This window comes from Tamandua tetradactyla, chromosome 7 (genome assembly GCF_023851605.1).
Source record: "Tamandua tetradactyla isolate mTamTet1 chromosome 7, mTamTet1.pri, whole genome shotgun sequence".
NCBI lineage: Eukaryota > Metazoa > Chordata > Mammalia > Pilosa > Myrmecophagidae > Tamandua > Tamandua tetradactyla.
The window spans coordinates 130824969-130838293 of NC_135333.1; the positions used below are offsets into that span (position 1 = coordinate 130824969).

Below are 13325 nucleotides of genomic sequence, written 5' to 3' on the forward strand. Positions count from 1 at the left end.
AAATCATCATCATTTTTGGTAGCAATATTCTTAGAGAAGAGCAGTTACTAACTCTTTTCGTAGTCACCATTCCATATTTTTTGGTTTAGCTCTGTCTCTGGCTCATGCTCAAAAATCAAATCCAAGAAGTCCTGCAATTTCCCAGAGGGCCAATAGTTCCTGTAACAACTATTCTCATGACATTTCCTGGATATGATCAACTTTCCTGTCCCATATTCACAGATGTATAACAAAGAGTTTTTTCAGAACAACTTTAGTCTTCACAACACCACACGATGTGCCTCAAAAGATAGTGACCACACCAGCAAAGAAAGTCAGGGGTCTCTAACTTCTTCCATAGGAGATACCGTCATCTTCTATACGAACAAACAGATTAGGTCAAGGTTTTATGCCCCCATGACCCCCAAAATAACTCGGGTTCATCAGAATACTGTATAAAATGCCTCAAACGTATGCTTCTGGTTATGTACTTCTGCCTTTGGGCTGAAAGATGTGACCCTGTCAGATAAGGATGTTGAAGGAATATATTTTTATAATTTAATTGATGTGCAACATCTGAATATGACTTTATTTTCTGTACTGTGTCTCAAGACTGCTGTAAATTAGAATATGTTCTTTTCTGATGGAAGTAACACCATCTGTCTCCCAGTCATCTCTAGATGTCTTTTCTAATGTTAGTTTTATCTTTGGGACCAAGTAAGAAGCCAAAACACCTTCTTTTTCCATATAATAAAATTTTGTATGTTTGGATTTTTTGAGTAGATTTTGGTTTCTTTTCTATCTGCATGATTTAAAAATGTTTTTTGCTAGGCTTTATCTTTATCGAGTACTATGGCCTTATGCACATGCAGTTACAAGCAGCCAAACTTCTAAGGTTTTCTTGTTAGGATTTCTTGTTACTTAATAGGAACGCAATCCTTTTTTATTCAAATTTTAAATTTATTAATATGCTTGCAAATAGGTTGTCATATTTTCCTCACCAAGTTGACTTGTACTTTGACTAGTAGGAAACTGTAAATTAGTAATATATAATGGAATATTTTTTTAAATGGGCTTTATTTTTTAGAACAGTTTTAGATTTATGAGAAAATTGAGAAGAAGCTACAAAGAGCTACCATACCAGTTTCCTTTGTTAGTAACATCTTATATTAGAATGGTACTGTGCTGGTTTGAAGTTGTTATGTACCCCAGAAAAGGCCATGTTGCTTATAGTCCATCCCCATGGGGGCAGATCTGTTATGGTGGACTTTTGATTAGGTTATTTCAATTGAGATGTGACCTAGCCCATTAAAGGAAAGTCTTAATCCTTTACTGGAGTCCTTTATGAGGATAAAAGACAGAAAGAAATGGCCAGAGAGAAAAACCCCTGAAGAAACAAGCAAGGACACACAGAAACTTAAAGAGCCAGAACATGACAGCACTGAACCCAGGGAGAGAAGGATCAGCAAACTGCGGTCATTGCCTTCCCACGTGACAGAGGAATCCTGGCTGTCATCAGCCTTTCTTCAGAGAAGATATCATCTTGCTGATGCCTTAATTGGGACATTTTTATAGCCTTAGAACTGCAAATTTTTGAACTAATAAATCCTCATTGTAAAAGCCAACCCATTTTTGGCATATTACATTCTGGCATCTTTAGCAAACTGAAACAGGTACACTTGTTATAATAAATGAATCAGTATTGATGAGTATAACTAACTAAAATCCATAGTTTATTGAGGTTTCCTTTTTTTTTTCTGCTCCAGGATCCCTTCCAGGACACCACATTACATTTAGTTGTTCTGTCTACTAAAGCTCTTGGCTGTTTTAGTTCCTTAGACTTGCTTTGCGTTTGATGACATTGACTGTTTTGAGGAGTACTGGTCAGATATTTTGTAGGATGTTCCTCTACTGTAATGTCTCCAGTGTTTTTCTCATTATTTGACTGGGGTTTTGGGTTTTGGGGAGGAAGATCACAGTGGTAAAGTTCCATTTTCATCATGGCATATTAAGGTTATATGCTATCAATATGACATCACTGTTGATTGAACCTTGATCATCTGGCTGAGGGTTTGTCCAGGTTTTCCACTGTAAAATTGCTATTTTCCTCTTTTTTCAAATCGTACTCTTTGTAAGAAAGTTATCGTGTGTAGCCTACACTTAAGAAGTAAGTAAGTTTGTAAGAAGTAAGTAAATCCCTTCATTGAGAGGAAAGTTCCCAAAAAAATTATTGGAAATTCTTCAGCAAGGGAGATTTGTCTCTCCCCACCCCATCATTTATTTATCTATCTGGTCATTTATTTATATCAGTATTGACTCATGAATATTTATCTTATATTTTTTGTTTATAATCAACTACTACTTTTTTTTTTATTGCTCAAATTGTTTCAGTGTTGACCACTGGGCACTTCCCTCCCTTCCCCAGTACTTCCTTACTTTCTGATACAACAAGATGCTCCAGGCTCATCTTGTATATTTCAGACATTTCTCCAAGGACCATAGCTTCTTTTATTGGTTAATGTTATTAGAAACCAAGATATGAACACTTAGTGTGCCCACTGCTACCAGGGATTCATTCAAGTTTTTCTCAGCTGACAGAGCAAGGAAATAAATGTGTGTATACTAACTCATGTACATAAATATATCTATAAATATTTCTATGTGTAGCCATCTGTATCTATATTAAGCTTAAAGTAAGTTCATATCGATGTCTCCAACTCTAATCCATTACCACATGGATCATTCTGGCCTCTTCCACTTGCTTATAACCTCCCATTTCGACAATAAGTAACCTGACTCTCTCCATTCATTTACTTAGTTGTTCCATTTAAATATAAATGTATATTGGTATCAGAATTGTTAGCCCAATCTCCCATGGGGAAACAACTTTATCAATTAGAGGACTGTGAGTTCCTTTTGCTGTTAGTATTACAGACTCCGCTCTCTTTTGTGAGGTTTCTTGGGTCAGCGCCTTTCCTTCTTACTCCCTTCATTGATTATTTTGTCACAGTGTATTCTTTCTTGGAATCTCCCATCCTCCTAAAAGGCTGTTTTAAATTTAGATACATTGAAGTTCATTATTTTCTGTAAAGTTCATTGGCTTTTGATGAACTCATAATGTCATGTGTTCACCATTACAGTATAATACCGAATAATTTCACTGCCCTAGAAAATCCCCTGTGGTTCATCTATTGAACCTTCCCCCTCTCCCACAGAATCCCTGGCAACTACCTATCTTTTTACTGTCTCTCTCTCTCTATATATTTTTTCAAGAAGGTCATAAAATCGAAGTCATAAAATGTTTAACCTTTTCAGACTGGCTTCTCTCACTTAGTGATTTGCATTAAAAATTCATTCATGCCTTTTCATGGCTTGATGCTTCATTCATTTTTATTGTTGAATAATATTCCACTGTATGGATGTAGTAGTTTGTTTATCCATTCACCCTTTGAAGGGTGTCTTGGTTATTTTCAGTTTTGGGTGATTATGAATAAAACTATTATAAACATTTGCATGAAAATTTTTGAGTGGACATAACTTTCAACTCATTTGGGTAAATACCTATGAATGAAATTGCTTGATCATATGATAAGACTATATTTATCTTTTCAAGAAACTGCCTGTCTTTCAAAGTGGCTGTAATTTTTGCATTTTCACAAGCAATGGATTAGAGTTTCTTTTGCTCCATATCTTTACAAGCATTTGATGTTATCAGTAGTTTGGGTTTTAGCCATTATAATGGGTGTGTAGTGGTATCTCAATGCTTGTTTCAACTGCAATTCCCTAATGACAGGATGTAGAGCTTCTTTTCATATGCTTATATCCCATTGTATTAGTTTGTTAAGCTGCCAGAATGCAATATCCAGAAATGAAATGACTTTTATGAAGAGAATTCAATAAGTAACAAGTTTATAGTTCTAAGTCTATGAAAATGTCCAAACTAAGGCATCCATGGAAAGATACCTTAATTCAAGAAAGGCCGATGGGTCTGGAACACCTCTGTAAGCTGGAAAGTCATGTGGCTAGTCCCTTGCTCCTGGCTCTGTTGCTTTCAGCCTCTGTTTATGTGGGGGTTCCTCACTTTGCTTCTCCAAGGCTGGCTTTCTTCTCTTGGCTTCCCTTGGCTCTCTCCAGGTTCTGGCTTGCTTATTATCTCATGGGAAGATACACAGCAATGTCTGCTGGGCTCCAAGCATCTCCAAACATCTGTGTCTCTGTTCTCTAAGTGTCGACATCTTTGTCAGCTCTGGTCTCTCCAAAATGTTTCCTCTTTTAAAGAACTCCAATAAATTAATCAAGACCCACCTTGAAGAGTGGAGTCACATCTCCATCTAATCAAAAAGTCACACCCACAAATGGACATGCAACATCTCTGTGCAGATAAGTTAATCAGAAGTTTCTGCCCTACAGTATTGGATTAGGATTAAAAGAAATGGCTGCCCCCAAAAGATTGAATCAGGATTAAAACATGGCTTCTCTGAGGTGCATAATACTTTCCAACCAGCACACCCATTTTTACATCTCCTTTGATGTGGTGTCTGTTTGGATCTTTGCCCATTTTTTTTGTTGTTGTTGTTGCATGGTCCAGGAATTGAACCCATGCCTCCCGCATGGATTTGCTCATTTTTAAATTGATTTATTTTCTTATTGTTAAGTTTCAAGAGATATGTATTTTGATTTGTTGAGTTGTGTATTTTGGATACAAATCCTTTATGAGATATGTGTTTGGCAATTTGGCAAATATTTTCTCCCAGTCTGTGGCTTGTGTTTTCATTCACTTAATAGTGTCTTTCATGGAGATGTTTTAAATTTAAATGAAGCTCAAATTGCCAATTTTTCTTTCATGGACTGTGCTTTTTGGTATTGTTTCTAAAAGCTTATCACTATACTCAAGGTCATCCAGGTTTTCTCCAATGTTCCATATGTGTGTGTTTTGGTTGTTTGTGTCTTCAAGGACACAAATTGTGTTCTTAGATGGTCCATTTCATCCAAGGTATATAATTTGTAGGTATGGAGTTGCTTATAATATTCTTTTATTATCCTGTTATGCCCATGAATATTAGTGATGACCTTCTTTCATTTCTGATATTGGTAATTTGTGTCTTCTCTTTTTTTTCTTGATTATTCTGGCTATAGATTTATCAATTTAATTGATCTTTTCAAAAAACCATTATTTGTTTTTATTGATTTCTTCTATTGTTTTCCTGCTTTTGATTTCATTGATTTTCGCTATAATTTTCATTTTTCTCCTGTTTTCTTTATGTTTAAATTCCTCTTCTTTCTCTAGTTTCCTAAAGTATAAACTTAGCTTGTTTATTTTAGATCTTTCTTCTCTAATATATGGATTTAATGCTATAAATTTCTCTCTAATAATTTCTTTCAGTGTTTCCCACAGCTTTTGATAAATTCTATTTTCATTACATTTACATTTTGAACTTCTCTCAAGACTTCTTTGACCCATGTGTTATTTAGTAGTGTTTTGTTTGACTTTCAAGTATTCGGGGATTTTTTTTTTTAACCAGCATTCTATTATTATTTTCTAGTTTAATTTCATTTTGGTCTGAAAAAATACTTTTTATTATTTCTACTCTTTAAAACTTGTTAGTATGTGTTTTATGGCCCAGAATGTGGTCTGTCTTGGTGAATGTTCCATGTAAGCTTGAGAGGACTTGTGTATTCTGCTACTTTTGGATGGGATATTCTTAGAATGCTAACTTGATCAAGATGATAGATCATGCTGCTTGACATGGGATATTGAAATCTCCAACTATAATAGTGGGTTTGTCTATTTGCTCTTTCATTCCTTTTGGATTTTCCTGCATGCATTTTGATGCTTTGTTGTTAGGTGCATACACATTTAGGAGTGTTATATCTTTCTGGAGAATTGAGCTCTTTGTTATTATGTAATACTCTTCTTTATCCCCAATAATCATTCTTGTTCTAAAGTCTACTTTGTCTGAAACTAATATAGCTACCTCAGCTTTCTTTTCATTAGTGTTAGCATGGTACATATTTCTTCATCCTTTTATTTTTAACCACTCAATTTTTATGTCTAATGTGGATTTCTGGTACACAGCATAAAATTGGGTCTTTTATTCATCACCATTCTGACAATGTCTGTATTTTAATCGGTATATTTAACCATTCATATATAATGATAATTTCTGTCATTGGATTAATATCTACCCTATTTGTAATTTTTATATAATTGCATTCATTATTTGTTTTTTTCTCCCTCTTTTTAACTTCTCTGCTATTTATTTCTTTAGTGAAGTTGTAGGTTTACAGAACAATCATGCACAAAATACTGAGTTTCCTATATGACTCTAACACCTTGTATTGATGTGATACATATGTTATAATTGCTAAAAGAACATTTTTTTAATTGTACCATTAATCATAGTCTATGGTTTACAGTAGATTTGCTGTTTGTTTTGTATGGTCCTATGGGTTTTTTCTTTTTGTAATTTTTATTGTAGTAATAGACACAACCTAAGATTTCCTTTTTTTTTAAACCACATTTTAATACAATTCAGTGTTATTAATTACATTCACAATAATGTGCTACCATCACCACCATCCATTATCAAAACTTTTCCATCAACCCAAATAGAGACGCTGTAAAAATTAAGCATTAACTTTCCATTTTCTCCTACTCCAGCCCCTGGTAACCTATGTTCTAGTTTATGATCCTGAATTTCCTTATTCTAGTAATTTCAGATCAGCGACCTCATACAATAGCTGTCCTTTTGTATCTGGATTATTTCATTCAACATGATTTCTACAAGTTTCACTCATATTGTTGCATGTATCAGATTTTCATTCCTTTTTGCAATTGAATAACAGCCCATTGTATGTATATAACACATTTTATTTATCCTTCTATCAGTTGATGGACTAATTCTATTTTTGGCAATTATGAATAATGCCAATTTGAACACTGATGTGCAAATATCTGTTCAAGTTCCTGCTTTCAGTTCTTTGGGGTATATAGATAGAAGTGGTATTCCTAGGTCATATGGTAATTCTATATTAAACTTTCTGAGGAACTGCCATAATGTCTTCCACAGAAGCTACATCATTTTACATTCCTACAATGAATGAGCATTCCTATTTTTCCATGTCCTGCCCAACAATTTTTAATCTTCTTTTTTTAATAGTAGACATTCTACTGTTTTTTAATAGTAAACATTCTACTGAATAAGTAACCTTACTTTCCTGACTCTCAGTTTACTGAATTATAAAATAATGTCTACCTCAGGATTTTTGTAAGAATTAAATGAGATAGTTCATGTAAAGCATGTGGACAATTAGTACAGGTTTTCCATGACAATCTTTATAATTCCCTTTGCCCCACCTACCCAGTTGTATACCTGTCTGCTTTCCTGCCTTTACCTTCTGTTACATTGAGGCTGCATTTCTCACTGACTGGACAAGCACTTGATATCCACACACTAATGCTCATGCTATCTCTACTGCCTGGATTACCTTGTTTTTCCATTTTGCCCAAAACAACCTATGTGTTCTTTTTTTAATATAGCTGAAGCCCTGCCTCCACTGTGCATCCTCTACTGACCCCTCCAGCCTGGACTAACAGTCTCTCTCTTTCCTAATTTTTATTACACTTTCAGTGGCTAACACAAGCTGAGCACTACCTTGTCCTTCAATTGTTTTATACACCCATATACTGGCTAAGTAGATTGTAGAAAATTTGAGGGCATGGATATACTTTATTTTTCTTTGTCTTCCCATTGGTAGATGCTTAATAAATGTTGATATACTCATGGCTTCATAGCTTGAGCTCAAATATCCTCAGGTTCCTGTAGCTTTAACTTATGTTAAATGTATGTTGTTTTTAGATTGAGTTGCTTATATTCTTTTTTTTTTTGCATCGGCAGGCATTGGGAAGCTTGTATACTTTTAATACTCCAGGCTCTTTTGTTTCCCTTCTTTGCCTCTTCTGCTATGGGACACATGGATTTTGGCAGCAGCAAGGGCAACTTGCCTACCTCTTTTTCACTCCCATGGCTCTGGAAGGCCCTGGGTTTGCAAATGTATCACCTGTGTAGGTGTGCACCTACTTTGGGCCTCTGTTGGCAATCATATGTAGCCAATTAATTGAAGAGGTGTGCTTCTTAGGATATAGGCATGAAATGCCTTTTGTTCCCCAGTAACTGCTATGTTGAATGCCTTTTTCATCGAGGAGCAGTTCCTTTAATTACAATTTCTTACTTTTAAGTAATTTTTTAAAAATACAGTCATTTAAATCCTATACAATTCAAAATTTCAATCTCAACTTAATTCAGAGCTTTTTTTCTTTTCCCACCAATACAGATGAAATCTTCTTTGGATGTAGTTGGTGGTGAGGAGGTTGTCTCATTATGCGCTTATTCCTCCTCTCTCTTTAAGGGCTAGCTCTTCCAGTTCTTGGTACAGGCAGAAGGGCCAGCAAAAGGAGCAAACATCACTTATTTATCTAGGTAGGGTTGCAGTCTTTTCCCTGATTGGATAACACTGTTTTCCTGGTTACCATGGACTCACTATTGGTCATGTCTCTGAGGTGCCCATTCAAATGTTGACTTCTTATGATGAGCATCTGTGGGTGCCCTGGAGGGCTCCACAGGGCCTTCCCACTGCCCAGTTCCCTGACGTGGGAGCAATTCTGGCTTCATGGGCATCATCACCCTTCCCCCACTTTGGGATACAATGCTCTGCAACTGCCATTTTGAAATTCTTGATAACTTTATCTTTAAATTTGTACTTTATAAGTGAAGTCTGATGGAGCAATGGAGCATGCGGGTGGAAGTGGTGCTTGAAGACTGAGGTGGTGTGTAGCCCCTCTTCCTTGGTCTCCTTGCCAACCCTGGCCAGGATGTCCAATGTATACTCCTGCTCCTAGCTCCTTCTAGTGCTCAGGGCTTTGCCAGTCTCCCTTCCTACAGCTGTGCTATGGCTCCCCACTCCAGGGCAGTGAGTGTATCACATTGGCTGTGGTGGTTGGTGGGGCCTGAGAGGGTGTGTGTTTGTGACTTGGTGCCTTTGGCAGGTTACTCAGCAGGGCCTCTCAGAAGCCCACTCCCCACTCCCTCCTATCCAGGCACCCAGCACAGCATCTCTGTGTAGTCCCTTGGAAGGATGCTCTTCAGCTGTGGGTTGGAGACAAGGAAAGACTGCGAGAAGTGGAAATTGACTCTCCTCCATCTACATTTTCATTTTGCATTGGGTCTTAAGTTACTGAGATAGTCCTGCCTGCAAGATCTGCCTCTGGCCCCTCCAGCCCCAGTAGCCTTGCTTTAGCCTTGTGAAAGAAACATGGGAATTGAGTTTGCAGATAACAGCATTTTATTTTGGACACCAGATGTTTTGCTACAGCAAGGAAGATGGATCACTTTCAAAAATGGAAGCAGCTTCCAGTTTCTAGTGATGATAAACAATTTTTATGGACATAAAAAAGGAGGTTAGCATCAGTTTTGTGGCTCTGATGAGTCCATGAGGCTTTCTTTATAGAATTTTATCAACCTCAACAAAGTAGATCATTCCTCTACTGCCTGGGAGACCCTCTTATAGGGAGATAAAATCAGATCAAACCCAACTATTTTCTTTGAGGTCTCCCTCAACAAACTCCCCTTCCTAGGAAACTCAAAGTATATTTGTTGTGCCATTTGATGGAAGTGCAAGCTCCTCCATTCGTCCCTTGTCTCAACTCCAGCAACTCTCTCCATTCTTTCTCTTCTCTGCTTATGTTTACAAGCACAAATCTTGAACTTCCCAAAGGTTACCACCCATACCTCTCATCTCTCAGTTCTCTTCTTATATGGGTGGTATGAGGGTGGTGGTGCTGATGCGGAGGAGTGGTTTGTCAAGGTTACCTCTCAGTGATCCTGGAGGGAAGGTGGTTGGCTGTACCTAAGTTTTGGTGACTTACCAGCACTTCTGAGTCTAGATTATATAGCAGTATCTTGAGCCTTAGTTGCAATTTTGGGCAAAAGGAAAATTCCATTTGGTACCCTGTTGACAAAGAATGGAAATGCGTGTTGGATACTATTAGCTTTATTATCAAAGTCATTTTATAAGTTAGTCAAGAAATGGACAAACTTAACCTTCTGAAGGGCAAATCTCACATAAACTAATGGTAACAATAATGGCTACTATTTATTGTATTCCACTTCATTCACACACACACACACACACACACACACACGCACACACACACTTGTGCACACCTACACACACAAACATGAGGTTCAAAGGAGCTAAGCGCTTTGCCCATAGTTGCATAGCTGATAAGTGATACATCCAGGAGTCATGCCTGGATACTCCAACTCTAACGCTCTATTCCTAACCACTACACAGTGCTGCCTCTGCCTAACGACAGAGCGTGAGCACTTATAAAATTAGAAACATTTGTTCACATAAAAGAAAAGACAATGGTGGTCAATTAAGGACTTAGTTCTTTGAAGGCAGGGCTAAAAATATCACCGACACAGTATTTTTTCTAAGCCTCTGACCTGTGGTTGTACGAAAAGCATAAAGGCCTTTCATACTATTTTTCTTCTTAATCATAAGATCATGGCTATAAAAACTGAGAAGTTTCAGAAAAAGATTTGGATTTTTTTCCTTAAAAGAAATAAATTTCAGAAGTAGCCTAAAGAAACATAAATATGAAAATTATTAGGATAGTAATGTTTTCTACAGGGAAGATAAATCTAGAGTTTTCTTATAGCAAGAGTGCTTCTCTTTACAGCAAATATTTCCCTGGGGATATAATCAGCCATCTAAATTTAATATCTTTTTCACTGACCCATTCACTTATTTATCACCATGCTGCCTCATACTGTTTAAGTTTTCAAGGCATATTTCCTTCAATTAATTACAAATTCCTGTTTGGAAAGACCCACTTTAATACTTTGTAGTCTCCAAATGACTAGCATAGTACTTTGAAAATAATCGCTGAAAAAGTGCTTGCTGCATTTTGCTTTGTATTGATTTATTTGCCCAAATCTGCTTTGAAGATATCTGTTTACATAACCTGGGTTTTATGGACCGATCCTAATGTCAGACTGGTGAAGTTCTTTGAATGACTTCTGTGTGACTTACAAAATTATCCAGATCATTGCCATGAAAGTTGGCAGACGATATGTGCCAGCTAATAGACATATCTCACAATTAGCATTTATTATTATTTTTAATGGATTAGGAGTTCTCTAGCATTCCTTCTTGCATCACTTGGAAAAAATAAACAAGAATCAGAGACATTTCTGATCCTTGTTATGAAAAGTGACATTTTAATTTTAACTACCACTATAGCATCCTGATCACATACTATATACCAAGAGTATTTGCAATTTTTATAGGGAAAATTAGTTATTGTGCAGAATAAAAAACTTTCTATAAATACTTAGCCTCACAATCATTCAGTTGGAGGATTCTCTTTGACTTCTGTCCATCAAAGTTAGAAGGCTAGTAATAAACAAAGCTACTTGTATATAGAGATGATTTTCCTGATGTACCATCAAGGTGGTAAATGGAAGGATAACAAATGTTTTCATCTGATTAAGTGAGGAAGTCTGGGCATTCTCTTGAGAATTCTTAGGTTGCATTCAACCTCAAAGAGACGGAAAGCCATAATTGATTAGTAATTCCTAACAGATGTAGGAAAAAGAGAGGTAGCATGTATAATAAATAATTATTAAACCTGGGCCAATGTTTTGAGTTATTTCTTGGTAGTGGAAATGGCTTTTCCCTGATCTTTCCTACTTTCTCTCTTGACAAATAGGATGTGGGCTACGAGATGGCCTAACTGCAGTTATCAAAGAGAACAAAGCTGCAGGTACACCCCGTGAACTCCTGACCTTAGTTTCTTTATGACTGAACTTTAAACACCTGAACTCAACAGCCAGACACCAGCAAAGGTAATATATCAAGAAGTTGAGGATGGAAGTTGGATCACAAAAGGCACCTTGAAACAACATTTGCCTGTGCTCCATGTGTGTTTTAAGTCAGCTCTAATGACAATAAAAATATATTTTGATGTCGAAAATCACTGCAGAATCAGTGCATTGCGGTAAAATTGGGACGAGAACAAATTGTACAGTATTCTTTTTTTGTGTGTTTTGATTCAAAAGCAATTGTCATCCAAATCCAATTCCAGACTCATTATTTTTGCTGAAAAAATACTAAATATGAAAGGGAGGGGTCACAGCTTGAGTTTCTGACATAGTGCTAGATCTATCTGGCAGAGGGTAGAGCTGACATTTGGAAACATACTTGTTTACCTGCTCAGCTAGAAAACTATCCTGTAGAAATTTTTGGCACAGTCCTCATTGTCTGATGGCAATATTTGTGATTGCAATAAAGATTCATATTCAAAATTACAAAGTAAATAGGGCGATCTAGGAATAGAAAAGATTAACTTGTATGCTTATAACTTTATTCAGAAAATGTTCTCTCTTTCAGCCTCATTCTTGACATTATTTGAATCTTTAAATTTCTGGTTTTATAGTAATTTCAGACCATTTACTATCAGTAAAAACATATTATATACTTACTATATGTATTTTTCATACTTCCAAACCCTGTTGGAAGTGTGTAGTTATGTCTCATTGACTCTCTAAGGAGACAGTATATTCCTGTTCTGACATTCCTTAAATATTTTTCTTTTCTTTTTTTTGTGCTCCTTGTTTTCCCTGCCCTCCCTTACCCTGACCCTTTGCTCTCACAATTAACTCTAATTGTTATTATTAACAATAACAATCAGTAAGTAATGGTATCTTACTGATACCAAACTTTTTCCACTAGAAACTATTTTCCATTGTTGGTGCTTAATCAACCACCTCAAAACCCCAGAGCCTTAAAAAATGTGTTATAATCTATCATTTTTCTGTATATAGTGGCTGGGCTCAGCTGGGGTAGTTTTCCTTTGAAGTCTTGCATGCTGTTGCAATCAAATGTCAGCTGGGTCTGCAGCCATCTTGAAGGCTCCCCTGGGCTGGTCTTCTGAGATAACTCACCCACAACGATAGAAAGTTAAAGTTGGCTGCTAGCTGAGAGCTCAGCTAGGGTTGTGGACCAGTGTACTTACATGTGGCCTCTGCATGTAGCTAGGGCTTCTCCCAGCATGGGGACTGAGATTCAAGAAATGGTGTCTCAAGAGCTAGTGTTTGATGAGGTGCAGACTGAAGTGTCAAGGCTTTTGGAGAACTAGTCATGGGGAGCACACATTGTTACTTCCGTCGTAGGCTATTGGTCAAAATAGCCATCAAGTCCAGCCCAGATTCAGTCAGATTCCATCTTTTGGTGGGGCTGTGACAAACTCATATGGGAGAAGATTATGTGAAATGGGAGTT

General features: G+C 36.7%; 1 long non-coding RNA gene across 1 annotated transcript in view; it reads left to right on the forward strand.

The window, feature by feature from the left end:
• LOC143690147 (uncharacterized) overlaps positions 1–11885 on the forward strand; it is a 115304-nt gene extending 103419 nt beyond the window's left edge. Inside the window, exon 4 of the long non-coding RNA XR_013179011.1 lies at positions 11756–11885. This is a non-coding gene — a long non-coding RNA (uncharacterized LOC143690147). The remainder of the gene's footprint in view (positions 1–11755) is intronic.
• Positions 11886–13325: the final 1440 nt, after the last annotated feature.